At 45.8% G+C, this 16,690-nt stretch overlaps 1 protein-coding gene and 1 long non-coding RNA gene across 2 annotated transcripts in view; one reads left to right on the top strand and one right to left on the bottom strand.

Moving 5' to 3' along the window:
• Nucleotides 1-16,690, bottom strand: part of PRKAG2 (protein kinase AMP-activated non-catalytic subunit gamma 2) — a 205,627-nt gene that overhangs the window by 34,748 nt on the left and 154,189 nt on the right.
• Nucleotides 7-9,353, top strand: LOC309353375. Its single transcript, XR_014161754.1, has 3 exons — nucleotides 7-605; nucleotides 2,542-2,590; nucleotides 7,008-9,353. It is a non-coding gene; the product is annotated as an uncharacterized lncRNA (long non-coding RNA).

Here is a 16,690-nt window from a genome sequence, read left to right as displayed (position 1 = left end):
CAATGCTCGAGGCTCGGCCTGACAAGAGCGGGCTCGGTTTGCGACGCCTCCCGCACGCTCCGAGGAAGGGGACTGGCTGAGGGGAGGAGCCGAGGGGCGGGAGGGCTCGGCCGGCCTTTCTCTCCCTCACTCTCCCCACAAAGCCCATTACCCCTTCGCAGTCTCGCCAAGGCCCGGCGATATACCGAGCGCTCTTCCCGCCCCTTCCAGGGTCTCGGTTAGCCGCGGCGCGGGCTGGCTTCCCCCTCAGCAAGGGCGGCATCCCCCTCTCACAGGGCTGAGGCGCGGAGGGCGGCCGTTAAGCGGCCAACGGCCGCCGGTAGAACGTTGGCGCGTTTCAACCGCCACCTTTACACACCCCTATTTCGGGAAAGCGCAGTGGAACATCCCGGCTCCTCAAACCCCTCGCCGCGCTACTGCCCCTCGGGGAGAAGCGGGCAGATACCACCTAGCATGTCGGAAAAAGGGAGGGAAGGGGGCGGGCCTGGCTGGCGGCAAGTTTCCTATTATGCTAGGGGAATAAGACGCCTACTGTCCTCCCCACTCCTACGCCGCCGTTAAGAGATCAGGGCCGCAGGATTCCATATTAGACTTAAGAGGCGGAGGTAGGACAGGAGACGCGCTTCTTCCCCACGCACCCCACCCCCGCCAGCTGCTGTTGGTATTGTCCAGTGTGCATTCACCTGCACGGAAAACAGGATGAACCACTGCTCTGGTGCAGGGGAGAAGCTTCATGTTCTTGTCTCCTCTTGCCAGTCACGGCACATAGAATTGCAGAGTTAGGAGGGATCCCGAGGGTCATCTAGTCCAACCCCCCCTGCAATGCAGGAATCCTGCCCACAGCTGTCCCTGGGTGGGCTTGAACCGCCAACCTTCTGGTTAACAGCCAGACACACTGACCCATTGTGCCACAGTAAGAATGGACTGAGATTTGTCTGGATCTTAGTTTATCTGCAATATGATCCAGATGTTAGTTCCTCTCCTCACAGAGCAGGATGCACATTCTACAGATGTGTCGGTGACCCCACAGTTTGGCAAGCCTACCATAATGCCCCATCCTTGCATACAGGGCACCCTATCCCACCTAACTTTGTTTTTCACCATCACCTTTCAATATGTGCCCACACATTATACAGTGGTGCCTCGCAAGACGAAAAGAATCCGTTCCGCGAGTCTCTTCGTCTTGCGGTTTTTTCGTCTTGCGAAGCAAGCCCATTAGCGGCTTAGCGGGCTTAGCGGATCAGCTGTTAAGCGGCTTGGCGGCTTAGCGGATCAGCTGATAAGCGGCTTAGCGACTTGGGAAAAAGGGGGGGGAGAAAAAACCCCGCAGGAACTCGCAAGACATTTTCATCTTGCGAAGCAAGCCCATAGGAAATTCGTTTTGCGAAGCACCTCCAAAACGGAAAACCCTTTCGTCTAGCGGGTTTTCCGTCTTGCGAGGCATTCGTCTTGCGGGGCACCACTGTATTCCCATTATCTGGTGTGAAGCCTTGCTCGTCTTTTTCAGTTCATCCTCCAGTTGCACAAGAAGAATGAGTTGGAGGTGTATTTCTGCCAACCTCCACATTCAGTACTCATCACCACTGAACAGATCCCGCCAAACCTGTGCACTTGTTGTTAGTCTTCAACCCCCCCAGCAGAGTGCTTAAGGCAGGAAGGGGAAAATGTGGCCCTCCAGGTATTGGTCACTCCATCCTGACCATTGGCTGTGCTGGCTAGGGCTGATGGGAAGTCCAGCAACATCTAGAGCAGTGGTAGGCAACCTAAGGCCCGTGGGCCGGATGCGGCCCAATCGGCTTCTAAATCCAACCCGCGGACGGTCTGGGAATCAGCGTGTTTTTACATGAATAGAATGTGGTCCTTTTATTTAAAATGCATCTCTGGGTTACTTGAGGGGCATAGGAATTCATTAGTTCGGCCCACCACATGGTCTGAGGGATGGTGGACCGGCCCATGGCTGAAAAAGGTTGCTGATCCCTGATCTAGAGGGCCACAGGCTCTGCACCCTTAGCTTAAGAAGCAAATTTATATCCACACAACAGATGCGTATGTTCTTATATTTTTCATTTGTGGGTACATTTAACTTGCTTAAAACTTCTCATGTCCTTCACTATAAGAGGCATTGGTTCTCCTGTTTCCATCCCTGGATCCCCCACTTCCCAAGAGTGCATATGCTGTTCCCCCTTAATGTTCAGCAGAGATGCTGAAAGGATTAGGTACCTATGACAGCAATGAACAGCTCCTAAAAGGTAGATACTGCACTTTACAAGTGCATTATTCATAATTTATCCATATATCTTGAAGGGTCCATGGATTAACATGCTTAGCCAAACAAGTCTTAGAGCTGGGTATAGGCCCAATCTTTAAACTAATTTAAGAAATTAGAGCAAAATAAAAATGGAAAGCTGGTTCAGAGTAGACTTTACCTGAATGGGATTTGCACAGTAACTACAAATTAGATTTATATCTTGTAAGAATATGGCACGTTAAGTAATTTCATGCTTTCCTATTATTGAAGTTGATTTTTTGTGTTTTCAACAGGCAGAATTTTAAGGAGCACAGGAAAAATTCAGAACATTACTCATCTTTTGTAAGTGCACAGATTTTTTTTGAGCTTATATTATCCACTGCCAAACTCTCAGGCTTTCAGGGAAGTAGATATGCTTAACATAAGGATTCTAAATTTAAATAAGTTTAAATCACACTTCTCAACATAACCACACACACAATCTTAACCAAATCCTTGCCTAAATATAAAGGTCTTAGTCTATATCCAGTGGGTACTTATGCTAGGGTTAGAAGAAGGTGACCATAACCATAGAGTCAATGTGATCAGAACTACTTCACAGACAGATTTCTACTTGTATATAAAATATGACACCTCAATTCACCCATCTTACTCTTCCACAGTCTCACCTCAAATATGCCTGGGAGTTGCTGCTTCCATCAATCACCCATTTCCAAATTCTTCCAAAATATTTATAGTCTCACTCAATCCTTATTCAGCCCACGGCATCATTCATATTCTTTCACAAGGCAATAGTGTATTTGCAACCAGAACCATGTAATTGTGGAAGAAAAATGCACAGCTCCCTTTGTCTATGTAGAATTGGCTCAGGGAGCAAAATTCAGAGACTGTTACTTCAGTAATGTTATCACATACTCTCAGGTTCTGAATCCAGAGTAACTGTAGTCTCATACTTTGAAATTTGTTCTACACACAGAACAGGTCCACATACACTCTGTCCTCTATCTGTTTTTCTGGGATTACTGTTCTAATGCACATGCTTAGTGCACGTTTGATAAAACCATTAGTTACTTGAAATGACTAAACCTGCAAGCTTAACGCAAACATACTCAGAAGTAGCTTTCCTCCACTGAAATAATTCAAGGCAGGAACTGCAAAAAAACCATGAATAAATGATAGGCATATAAAGCAGCAATTCTTGTGGAGCAAGCTTCACAGAACTCAGAGGGACCCATCTTGCATAGCCTGGATAGCTCAGTCGGTTAAAGCACAGTGCTGATAATCCCAAGGTTGCAGGTTAGATCCTCGTAAGGGACAGCTGCTTACTCCTGCATTGCAGAAGGTTCGACTAGATCAGTGTTTCCCAACCGGTGTTCCGCGGCACACTAGTGTGCTGCGAGATGTTGCCTGGTGTGCCGCGAGATGTTGCCTGGATGGAGGCGGGCGAGGGCGTTTGCTTCCCGGAGGACGGAGCGAGGGCGCCCCCTGCTGGGCCGGGGCTCGCTCTCCCCAGAGGGTAAATCTGGATCAAATGGGGTGAGGGGCGGGCAGAATTCTGGGGGCCACTGATGCCCTACAGACCCCCCCCCAAGTCCTCCGGGGCGCGCGCTCTGCTGGGCTCTTTTCGGTCGTCGTGCTTGTGGGAAGCCGCCCCTTCCCTGGGCGACGCGCCGCCTCGCGACTCCGGAGTCAGTCCCGCGGGCTCTCGGAGGGACTCGCGAGCGACGGCGCGGTGGCTCCGGGGCGCGCTCAGCCGGGCCGCCGCGCGCCCCCGCGCAGCCCCTGCTGCAGCTGCCCGGCGTGGAGCGCGACGCGGAGCCGGCCGGGCTTGGAGGCGCCCGGGTAGGGCCGAGCTGGGCGGGAGCGGGGAGGTCTCGGTCTGCTGCGGGCGCAGGAGGGCGAGCGGGAGAGGGGGAGCCGTCGGGTCTCCTGGAAGGAAGCGAGGCGGCGGCTGAGGGGGATGCAGCCCCGTCCTCAGCAACAGGCGCTCCTCGAAGTGAGGCCACAAGTCGGGGCTCGGACAGGGCCTGGAAGCAGCGGCTCCGGCTCTTGGGAGCGGAGAAGGGGACTTCGAAAGCGGCCTGGAGGAGAAAAGCCCCGATGCAGCGAGAGCGGGGAGCGTGCTGCCTTGTCCAGGCCTCCTCGCTTTGTGCCGTCCGCTGCCGGGAGCAGGACACGGGGGCTCCTCGTTCGCATGCTTTCCCGGGTGATCGGTGAGGGTTAGGGTTAGGGTTAGGGTCCCTCAGTCCCTCGCTTTGCTGCCTCCTCCCCCCCACCCCCCAAAGCTTGGAGGTTCCCCGGCAAGGGGGAGGGGAAAAAATTGAAAGTTACACTTTCGTGCGTCCCTCCCGGCGTGACGCTGCGCGCTGACGTCACGGGGCTGTAATGGTGGTGTGCCTCGATATTTTTTTCATCAAACAAGTGTGCCTTTGCCCAAAAAAGGTTGGGAAACACTGGACTAGATGATCCTTGTGATCCCTTCCAACCTGATTCTATGAAGAAGCATGTTTAGGATCTTGCTGCAAGCAGTGCTCAGCCTTATGCAAAAGAAGGCTTTTCACCAATGCACAGTGGCCAGCGATGTAATTTCTATGTTCTATGAAGTATAAAAAGAAGAGCAGGTTTATTGGCTTTTCAGGCAAGGTAACAGTTGCTTTAAGAATAAACATAACTCTTCATATGTTTCTACCTTTTAGAAGACAGCCTGGTCACACTTGATTTATGCAGAGATTCCATCCCTACCCAATACTTGTCCTTTGAAGCTCATTGGGCAGATACAGCAGCCTTAAGAGATTCCCTTTTTATCTTCACACCCCAAAACACGGTTATCAAGTGTAGTGTATCAACAACATAAGCAACCAAACACATGATGCAGGAGACTAGGTTTGCCAGGGTGACTGAAACCTCTCCTGAAAGGTTCCTTCAATTTCACATCTTCCTAACCCCTTCATCTTTTGCCTGCCAGTTGTCAGTTTGGATCTGAAGGGTCATAACTGTTGTTACACGGTTCCTTAAGTGTTTTTCCTTAGAGAGAGACAGAGCCAGCAATTTCCTGCAGGGCTCAGATGCTCCCCGAGGCTTCTGTCTGCCACCAGACACTGAACTTCAATGGGAGTATTCATTTTCCTCGGAAACAGTTCTCTCTCCCCTGCTGTGCTGTGGCAGCAGATGCCACTGCGGCTTAGGAATGCCCCTGGATGCACAATGCGGCACTTCAAAAGGAGCCATAGTGGCCATGCAGAGAATACAGACTTTTCTTGAAGTCAGCGCACAGGACAGGAACTACCAAAACCCAGCAAGTCCCTAAATTAAGAACGTAGCAGAATGTTAATTAAAAACAAAAGAGATGTTAGGCATTCCTCCTGAGCATCAGAATATAATTGCAACTGACGAGACCAGAGCAGAGCAATGGCCCATCTAACTTCAGTATCCCAATCCCCAAAAGCGACCAGCTTCAGAAAGCCCAAGGGAGGGAAATAGGAAACCTATAAAAGATCCCAGGCCAACTCAGCAATTTGTGCTTGCAGAAATAAATCTGCAAGTCATTCTAGTACTCGCCAATCCCACATAGGTATGCTAATAACCCCAGATGCCAAGTCTTTCCAGCATCATTTGTGGCAGAATAATGACTTGAAAGTGAACTTCAAGCAGCACTGATAATGATGGCAGAAGAAGCTATTACTCTTTGCAAGACATGAACTGGGAGGTACACTAGTCCAAAACACTCTTTTAAAGCAAAAGGAAGTGGTAGCTGAAACCTGCAGGGAAGAGGTATTTACCATTTATGTTCCTATTCTGCATTTTTGAAAAGCCTCGTAAGATTCATTGTCAAATGACTAACTTGGATTTGGATTTTTAAAAATTCTTGCTGAAAATAGTCATAGCATCACAACTTAAAGCCATGCAGGTGAAATTCCAGTTGCTGCTTCTACTGGGCACACCATAAAAGTTTCATCGGCTCAGTATTAATGCAAGCAACACCAAAACATCCAAGGCTGCATGCAGATGTTCTTGTTCTTGGATCTCCTACTGTGGACTTGCACAATAACATACTAAAACATTCATATTGCAAGATCAATTTGCTGCCTCACCACAACAGACCACCCAAACACTTCCTACTTATGTTCCTTGGGCAGCATAGTATACACTCATAATGCTACTTTTCCTAGGCATATGCAATCTGACAAAATGTGGAATATATGAAGAAGCCTTGCCATTGGCCTGATCTAGCTCAGTATGGTCTACACTGATGGGCAGTGGCTCTCTGGGGCTTTTGGAAAGGGGTCTTTTCCAGTCTTATGTGGCGGTGCCATGGATTGAACCCTGGGAGCCTTTGCCTCACAAATATGTGCTCTATCACTGAATTATGTTGCCAGGATGGCACCAGCAGTCTCCATATCTCCAGCTGTCTCTCAGAATGCTTCCTATTTGCGCCTATTAAGCAAATAAGGGGCTTGTCCACACCGGACTGGACTGTGAACTTGAGTCCAGGATTTCTGGGCACTGTCCTCAACCAGAACCCAGCCATCATTTGTTGTTGAGTGAAATTAGATTTCCTCAACCCTGGGAAGATCTGAAAAGCAAAGCAAAACCCAAAACAAATCCACTGGTGCTGTTTGCATTCTCTTCAGTTAAGGCGGCACCAGAAAGATCTATGCAATCTCAGAGTGAGGTGGGGGCATGGGGGATGGAGAATCCGGAGTTTGTATGCAGAGTGGAAGGTAAAAAAGGACATTTTTCTTTACTTCCCCACTTCCAGCCACTCGCTGAAGACTGGAGAAGGGACCCGCATGAGAATATGATGGGAGCATGACTTTGCTTTTGAAGGCGGATGAAGATTTGTTTGTGGGGCCACCTTAAGCCTTGTTGAACCTTGCAAGTGGCTGGAGCAACATTGAACCGGCTCTGGTTTCTGAAACTGTTACTAAACCGTGCATCCATTTTGCTATCCTGCGCTTGTGTAGACCAGTCTGTTGTGTGCACTTGCTACATGTTATATGTGCAAGGAGCCTGCACAACATGCGACTCGTCGGGTTGGCTGCAGCCTGCATAATACAGCAAAGCAGGTGCTTGACAATTCCTGTAGTACATTGACTTCAGCAGACTGGGCCACATGTAGTGCAGGCCTAGTGCATGCTAAGAGTACTATGAGACACTTCCGCTAATCCTTATGAGTCTCGCTGGGCATAAGAGTCAGACCAAGATACCCATTCTCATGCCAAACCTATTTGGATTAGTTTCATGCTCTCCGATAACCTTGAGATATATATATCTTTCACTTGCTGCATTAATGGTTTCACTGACCTTGTGCAATTGATCTGCATTTTGTTGCCAGTGAGGAGACAGTTTCTTGGTACCTGCCTTTAAAGTTGTGTTGTTTGTCAAGGGTTGCAGCTCTCATTACACTGATAAGGCACATTCTCCATTTCCTGGTTTTCTCTGCTGAGGACTTCCAGAGCACATTTAGGCCACTCTGATTTTTAAAATATTGATAATTTTAGGAGTGGACTTTGAATACAATGTTGCCAACATACTGAAGTGCCAAACAAAAAGTGTTAAAGAAATAACAGAGTCTAAGCCAGAATTTTCATTATCACTATACTCACCTTAGAGCTATGGATAGCTGAGTTGTTATATGAAATATGAAAATCTAATTGCTTTGCACCAAATGCATTTTACAAAATGCAGGATAAAAATAGTTCAGTGCTGTTTCTCTTCTGTCCTTTCTTTTGGAGCAAGACTGCTTTTATGGTGGAGTTATTACAACCGGGTGCTTGCAATCAAAATGCTGATCCAGGCAAAATCACCACACAATAACACTAACCCCCACCCAAGGGCTGTTTGAAGTAATAAAATATGGATCAGAATAAAATTAAAGTGCTTCTGTAATGGAAGAATATGAGCTGCAATTCAACTAACTTGAAGGCCCTGGCTTTTATCCCAAATACTGCTAAGCTTTTGAGTAGGAAATAGAATCCAAAGTACTCTATCTGGCAAAGTCTTTTAATTGTGTACCAATATACAATGTAGTATAGCTCTGCCCATGGAAATAAAACTCATACAAGGTTAACAGTTAAAGTTCTTCCCAAAGAATCTTGGGAATCATAGTATTTATGACAACGCCATTTATTCTCTGAAAGCGATAGCTAGCCTTCTTCACAGAAAGTTACTTCACAAGAGTCTTTAGAAAGAGAATGACAAGCTAAACCTGTCTAAGACTATAGTGCAGATAAGTCCTTGTAGGGTTATTCACTGCATGGTTAGCCACTGGCAAAAGATCAAGCTTTGATAGCACAGCGTATCTTCATTGCATGTTTTGCAAACAATTTGCAAAATATCTGTCCAAAACAGAATATCTTTATTGCACTGAACAAACAAACAAACAAACAGCACAAAGAACATCCTAGCTATAGAACAAAATAATATGAGAAAAGGATGAATCTGTGCTGCTTTCACTACACTGAAAGTGCCGCTTTTGCACATAACCTGCAGCAAATTCCATGTACATCAGGGTCAAAACAAGCGTGAGGCATGATCCAATACAAGCCCCATAAAGCCAGAACTTCTGAAGACTTTCCCATACAGAGCTCACCACAAGGAGACTGAAAACTCACTCAGGGTAGGAGGTGTGGAGGAAAGGTCTTGCAAATCCAAAGCCATGGATGTCACCCAAAGGTGCTAAGCTGTGTTTCCTCCAACAAAACAAAATCTTAGTTTAATATTGACTCTCAAATGCCAATCCAAATTTCTTTCAACTGAAGCTGTAACGCAAGCCCAAAATTCTGATTCTCACAAGTATTGCTTCCAACCTTATCTCTAATTCAAGTTGCCCATCATAACTATTCACTGTGAACTGGGGTTCCGACAGCTAGCAGAAGCATATATTGCAGCCATTTAGAGAGAAAAGGAATGTGGTTCTTAATTGATCGGTGATGTGGTAGTGTTGTATTGTATTATTTATGCAAATTGATTTCCTCTGAAGTTAAAGATCTGACGGGGACGAACCTTGTTATGCTGAGCTCGTATTTTGCACAATTTGTATACGGTGTCTGTTTGATAATGTGTGGTTTGCTATGCCTAATAAAGGATACTTGATATTAGAAAAGGAATGTGTGCATGGCGGAGAAGCCAGAACTGCAGACTACAAAAAGTCCTACCTAGACCCTGCTCTAATCTAAGCCATCAGCAAATCCACCCTTATGTCACCAAATTCTTCCTCAGGAAGGAAGATCTGCACCACATTCCAGGTTGTACAGCAAATTCACTCATACAATGTGCATCGTCCTGCCTACATTAGTATCTGCATTTTCAATGTGGCCGTTTTAAAACACTAGGTCTACCTAAAAATTAAGGCATATCAGACCAGCAACATGTAAGTACCTCAGATGCAACAATGAAGTGCCCATTTCAGTAGAGAGAAAAAATGACAAAATAATGGGCTCCATATACTGATATCAGTTGTATCCTATTTGTGTAATATTCTTGCTTTTCAAGGAACGGAAAAGTTGGCGTCTCCACAGACAAAATGACTTTCATTTATAACATACAGAATGCACCTAAGCAAATGGTGTTTTGAGTAATTCCAGTGGTTACATATTAATCTGCTATGGCTGGGTAGAGGCTCAACAATCTTGTTTTAAAGCCAGAACCGCATGACAGAGAGTTACTCAAGCACTTCAAGAAGAGCCATGGGTGCCCTTTATTAACAGTTGACCTTCCTTGATACACAAAACACTTCTTTAAAAAAACCTTTGTTTCCACCAAAAACACAGAAGCCAATAAACTAATGGCTTCAGCATTATGCTCTAAATATGTCTCTGCAACTAAGAATGTCATACTAGTTTTTAATTTCCCTCCCAGTGCTTCTTAAGAAGTACACACACACACACACACACACACACCCCTACCTTTTTTTAAAAAAAGCTTAACAGACTAAAGTCTAATGAGAAGGAATTCCTATCTAAATGCAAATCAAGGTACACCAATCTTGAATGCACAAATAGTTACAAATGGAACTTTCCCCACCATCTGTGAATGAAACACAATTTATAGCTTTTGCACATGCTTCCAGTTCTTCTCTCTGAAATAGTCATGTCTAAACCATGGTGCTTCCAACTCAAACTGTGCAAGCCTCAAACCTTCCTACTGTGTAGGAATATATGTGTTTCAAGTTAAATTTGAGAATATATATACTTATTCTCGGATCATCTGGCACTATTGGTTTTGCTCCAGTAATGTCAAGAGATGGAGACAAAACAAATGGCAAATTTGCTCAAATGGCAAAGAAAGTGACTAATGGTTGCACTGCCCAGGTATCTTTGCACTCATTGGCACCAAAGCTGCCAGCTTTTGGGCTTTGCAGTAATTCAGCCACTCAGTGGCAACAGTCATTACAACCTCCTTCTCCTTCCCATCTTAATCAGCCTGGCAAACGACAAGCCTTGTATTTTATCTTATTGTACAAGGCTTATTTAAGTCTTGAGGTTGTCTTCAGGATGGAGCAGACATAGCATACTAGTGATAGGATTGGGAAGAAGAAGAAGAAGAAGAAGAAGAAGAAGAAGAAGAAGAAGAAGAAGAAGAAGAAGAGGAGGAGGAGGAGGAGGAGGAGGAGGAGGAGGAGGAGAGTCTTGGGCTAGAAGAGCAGAGGAAGGGTACACATAAGCAGTTGGCCCCTTATCTCTCTCGCCCTGACCTAGCCACTGTGATCCATGCGACGGTCACCTCCAGACTGGATTATTGTAACCCGCTCTACGTGGGGCTGCCCTTGAGACTGACCCAGAAACTCCAGCGGGTGCAGAATGCCGCGGCGAGACTCCTTATGGGGTCTTCGCTGCGAGATCACATTCATCCGGTACTATACCAGCTGCACTGGCTCCCGGTGGAGTACAGGATCAGGTTTAAGGTGCTGGTTTTAACCTTTAAAGCCCTATACGGCCTAGGACCCTCGTACCTACGGGACCGCCTCTCCTGGTATACCCCACAGAGAAACCTACGGTCTGCAAATAATAACATCCTCAAGGTCCCAGGCCTCAGAGAGGTTAGGTTGGCCTCAACTAGAGCCAGGGCCTTCTCGGCTGCGGCTCCAATCTGGTGGAACGCTTTGTCACAAGAGGCTAGGGCCCTGCGGGACCTGACATCTTTCCGCAGGGCCTGCAAGACAGAGTTTTTCCACCAGGCCTTTGGTCTGGGCGCAGCCTGACTCCCTCCTCTGGCAACCTGCACAGAATTTTGCTTAATTGCTTGCCATCAATTTGATTTTAATTAATTTTTATAATGAAATATTTTTAGAATGTGTGATTTTTTGACTGTTTGATTATTTGATTGTTGTTAGCCGCCCTGAGCCCGGCTTCGGCTGGGGAGGGCGGGATATAAATCAAAATTATTATTATTATAATCTTGAATTTTTTCCATTGCATATCCATTGCTAAACAGTCAAGAAGTGTTACATCTGCACTGGCCCAATCAAATCACCGACATTTAGGACACATGCATTTAAGACCCTCTTTACCTTTTGGCTTATTATGAGCCTGAAAAAAGAACATCAGTCAGTCATGAGAAGTGCCATTCCACTTTCCCCTTGAGAAATGAATCAGCTGTCCATCCCAGTGACTGGCCTAAGGCAGCACTGCAGGCCCTAGCCAGAACTAAGTTAATTGCAAATCTGCCAAAGGGGTGAAGCAGGCAGAGCTGATGTTAATGGCTTCTCGGCAGCATAAAGCAATGGAGCTAATGAGGAAGAGAATGGAACTTCCATTTCCCCCATCGCAAAAATTGTACCTGGAGACAGGCTTTGTAGAAATATAACTGATTCAAGTGATATAAATTACAATTAATCATGTAATCCAGTTTAGGAGGCTGGCAGAGAGTTTTCCCTTTCACTCTGCAACTTGCGGGAGGAAAACGGCCATCTGATTCATTTATTTAGCAGACGTACTGCAGGACGTGAGACTCCTTGTTCAAGGGCTCCCTGAACAGATTAGTCCCCCCGTAGTTTATTTTGCACCAAGCGTAAAATGTCATTCAGTAAAGTACAAACTCTCTCTTGTGGCTTATATAATGCCTGTGCAGTTCTGGGGTTTGAGAAAAGGTGAGTTAACAGTGAACATGATTATCGGTATGGCGGCCAAATATACTATTTGAGTAGCCAGAATTTACTTCTTAATTAAAACCATTCATATACCGCCTTCCATGTAAACATCACAAGACAGTGTGCAAAAATACATTAAGATAAATTGCTGTAGTCCTTCAGGTCAAAACAGTTGTATTAGGTAAACGAAGTATTAAGTTAACAAATACAGGATAGCTCAATTGGTAGAGCATGAGAATCTTAATCTCAGGGTCATGGGTTTGAGTCCCACACTGGGTAAAATATTCCTGCATTGCAGGAGGTTGGACTAGATGACCCTTGTGGTCCCTTCGAATGCTACAGTTATATGATTCTACTTTTGCAGACATTGAAATGCCCTCAATGTCGGCAGCTGCCTTAATTCAGAGGAATCCAAATAGAATGTTTCAGTGTATAACAGTTCTAACAAGGAAGGCATATACAAAGAGGGACAGTTTTGGTTCTGAAACACATGAAGGGAGCTGGAAATATATATCTACCGTATTTTTCGCTCTATAGGCCGCACCCGACCATAGGACGCACCTTGTTTTAGAGGGGGAGAACAAGAAAAAAAAAACTCCCCCTCTCTGCTCAGTGCCCATTCAGTGAAGCGGCAGGAGAAACGGAGCCCCTTCCATTTCTCATACCGCTTCGCTGAAGGGGCGCTGCGCAGCTCTCCCTCTCTACTGAAGCCGGGAGAGTCTTGCTCTCCCAGCTTCAGCAAAAGGAACCCGAAGCCTTTGGAGCGCAGCGCGAGGTCCCGTTGTGCTCCAAAGGCTTCAGGCGGCTATCTCTGAAGCATGGAGAGCAAGAGGGGTCGGTGCGCACCAACCCCTCTCGCTCTCCAGGCTTCAGCGAAAGCAACGCAAAGCCTCCGGAGCTTGGAGGGAGCGCTCCCTTTGCACTTCGGAGACTTCGCGTTGCTATCGCTGAAGCCAAGGAGCCTGCATTCACTCCATAGGACGCACACACATTTCCCCTTAATTTTTGGAGGAGAAAAAGTGCGTCCTATAGAGTGCAAAATACGGTATATCTGTCTATCTATCATCCATCTATCTATCTATCTATCTATCTATCTATCTATCTATCTATCTATGCAATAAAATTATGTAGCATAAGAATGTAAGAAACAGCCATAAGACAGCTTTTCTGTTCAAAGAAAATCTATTGTGTATGGATGGCCATCTGTCATGGATGTTTTAGCTGAGATTCTTGCATTGCAGGGGGTTGGACTAAGTGCCCCCCGGGGTCCCTTCCAATTCTGCAATTCTGTGATTCTATGTGTGTGGGAATTGTTGCAACACATTGCCTAAAATTTAGCCACATTGGTATCAAGCAGACCTCTCTAGCGAGGGCATTCCAAAACAAACACCTCCATTCCAGGCCTTCTCTTTGGCCACTGTGAATCTCACCCTAGATCACAGGTGGGTTCCTTGCAACCCTAGGTCCACATAGAGCCATCTAACAAATTTCACACAGGTGGCAAAGTGGGAGGAGAGGGAGAAACTACGGAGATGACTGGCAGAATCCGGGATCAAGAAAAAGAGACAGTGGAAGAAGACTGGAAGAAATTCAAAGTATACCTTAAAAATTGTTGTAAAATTGATGAGTGTTAAAATGTCAGAGGAAGGGAAAATATAGAATTACAGCTGTAACTGATTATGTATGAGAAGAAGCGTAAAAAGAAAATAAGTAATTAATTAATTGATGTGAAGAGTTGCTGAAGAAACTTTAAAACAGGGATGCAGAAAAGGGGAGGTATGGGGAAGTCCGAGAAGTAAGGTTTAGGAAAAAGAGTTTTTTGAAATTATATATGTTTATACGTTTTTGTTTGTCTATGTGTGTGTGCTGCTTTGTTTTTAATTTGTGTTGAAAAACTAATAAAAAATTATTTTTTTAAAAAAAAGAAACTTCTGGTTCTGTGAGGACTAAGGATCAAAGACCATTTCCAAAAAGCATTACTAAACCAAAATTTCCATGAGTCCTTGGACAGAGCCCTGACAGTTCAGTTATTATCACCCTTCACCCTAAGGTGCCACGCTGGTTAAAACAATTACCGGTATATCCATCTGTGGTGCAGACAACCTGCCCATGTCCCAAAGTGTCTTGTATACTACAGTGGTACCTCGGATTAAGTACTTAACTCGTTCCGGAGGTCCGTTCTTAACCTGAAACTGTTCTTAACCTGAAGCACCACTTTAACTAATGGGGCCTCCCGCTGCTGCTGCGCCACCGGGGCACAATTTCTCTTCTCATCCTGAAGCAAAGTTCTTAACCCAAGGTACCATTTCTGGGTTAGCGGAGTCTGTAACCTGAAGCATATGTAACCCGAGGTACCACTGTACTGTCATACTCCTCAAACCACGTATGCACATATCTCATTTTAAGGAAATGATCAGTGAAGCATCACTAGAGTGAATCGGGATTAGGCAGAAGCAGCGCTTGGCCAAAGGACCAATATTCAGCCAGTCTGCTATAATTGACTGTAGAGCAAGGCCACATCCCTAGTGCAAAACCATCAAAATTATCAACAGGTTGCTTTTATCCTTGCCCTCAGTTCCAATTGAAAACATGACAGTGATGAATCTGCAATAATAACTATTTTGAGTTCACATCAGTCATCCAATGCAGAGGAAACATTTTCCAACCCACTGCTGAGACATTCTCCAATATTATTATGAGTCAGCTGCCCCAAAGCATCTCATTTTCCAGTGGCTAAACCTAGCCTGTTGCAGGTTTTTGCTTTTTGTTTTTAAATGCAGACTCTGTTTTTCAAACAATCTTATGCCTCCTCCTCCTCTCCTCCTGCTGCCCAATGGCTTAGCTGGTGTGGCATTGAATATGGACAGACAGCAGTCCCATTGAGCAGGAGCAGGCAGTGAGAGCAAATATTACTGGACAACTTAGGGAAAGCCACCATTTCATTCCCAGTACACGACATCATCTGTGGAATGGGGTAATGCACACTTTTTAAAAATCCAGCAGCTTCATTCTCCATGTGTAACTTAGTAACAGAACAATCACAACCACTGACAAACTGGAACGTGTCCATAGGAGGGCAACCAAAATGGTCAAAGGCCTGGAAACGATGCCTTATGAGGAACGGCTAAGGGAGCTGGGCATGTTTAGCCTGGAGAAGAGGAGGTTAAGGGGTGATATGATAGCCATATTCAAATATATAAAAGGATGTCACATAGAGGAGGGAGAAAGGTTGTTTTCTGCTGCTCCAGAGAAGCGGACATGGAGCAATGGATCCAAACTACAAGAAAGAAGATTCCACCTAAACATTAAGAAGAACTTCCTGACAGTAAGAGCTGTTTGACAGTGGAATTTGCTGCCAAGGAGTGTGGTGGAGTCTCCTTCTTTGGAGGTCTTTAAGCAGAGGCTTGACAACCATATGTCAGGAGTGCTCTGATGGTGTTTCCTGCTTGGCAGGGGGTTGGACTCGATGGCCCTTCTGGTCTCTTCCAACTCTATGATTCTATATCTACTTCGAAGTATGTCATACTGAATTCAGTGGGGCTTACTATCAGGTAAATGGGCTGAGGACTGCAGTCTAAAACACTAAGCTTTGAATCAGCAAGACCTCTGTCATAAACTCTTAAGAGCATTTTTACTTATGGAAGTCACACTCCCTTCAATCTAATTCACAGAGGCATCTGTAGTGATAAAAGCATCCTCCTCCCATGTTTTCCCTGTTCAGATTCTTTATTCTCCCAGAGTTCAGAAAAATCTGTTTGTTCTCTTTACATGATGGAACAGCTATGCAATTTCCTGAGGTGTAGACGAACCACCACACAGTTGTTCCAGCCTATACAGAGCAACAGTGGCCTGAAAAGACCGCACAGTGGTACCTCGGGTTAAGAACTTAATTCGTTCTGGAGGTCCGTTCTTAACCTGAAACTGTTCTTAACCTGAAGCACCACTTCAGCTAATGGGGCTTCCTGCTGCCGCCACGCTGCTGCTGCGCGATTTCTGTTCTCATCCTGAAGCAAAGTTCTTAACCCACAGGACTATTTCTGGGTTAGCAGAGTCTGTAACCTGAAGCATTTGTAACCTGAAGTGTCTGTACCCCGAGGTACCACTGTACTGTAGTATGTTTGGAGGGCAGCAGTGGGGGAGAGAGTACTGCACCTTCTTTCCCCACCCCTCACAGTCTAAGTGATGTCCCCCAATAAACATTTGGACTGGGGAAACGTGGGCTGATCACAACAGAATGCAATTTGGATTCCAGAAGTCTAGATGAGGTTGCTACTGCCCTTCCTGTTTAAAGCAGAGGAGCAATGACCAGGCATTGCCTGGAAAGAGTCAGGATGTGCATCCATAGCAGAAGA

Source organism: Podarcis melisellensis (assembly GCF_964234715.1).
Source record: "Podarcis melisellensis genome assembly, chromosome: 12".
In the NCBI taxonomy this organism is placed as follows: domain Eukaryota; kingdom Metazoa; phylum Chordata; class Lepidosauria; order Squamata; family Lacertidae; genus Podarcis; species Podarcis melisellensis.
The sequence above is the reverse complement of the archived record's forward strand: the minus strand, read 5'-3'. Positions and strand labels throughout refer to the sequence as shown.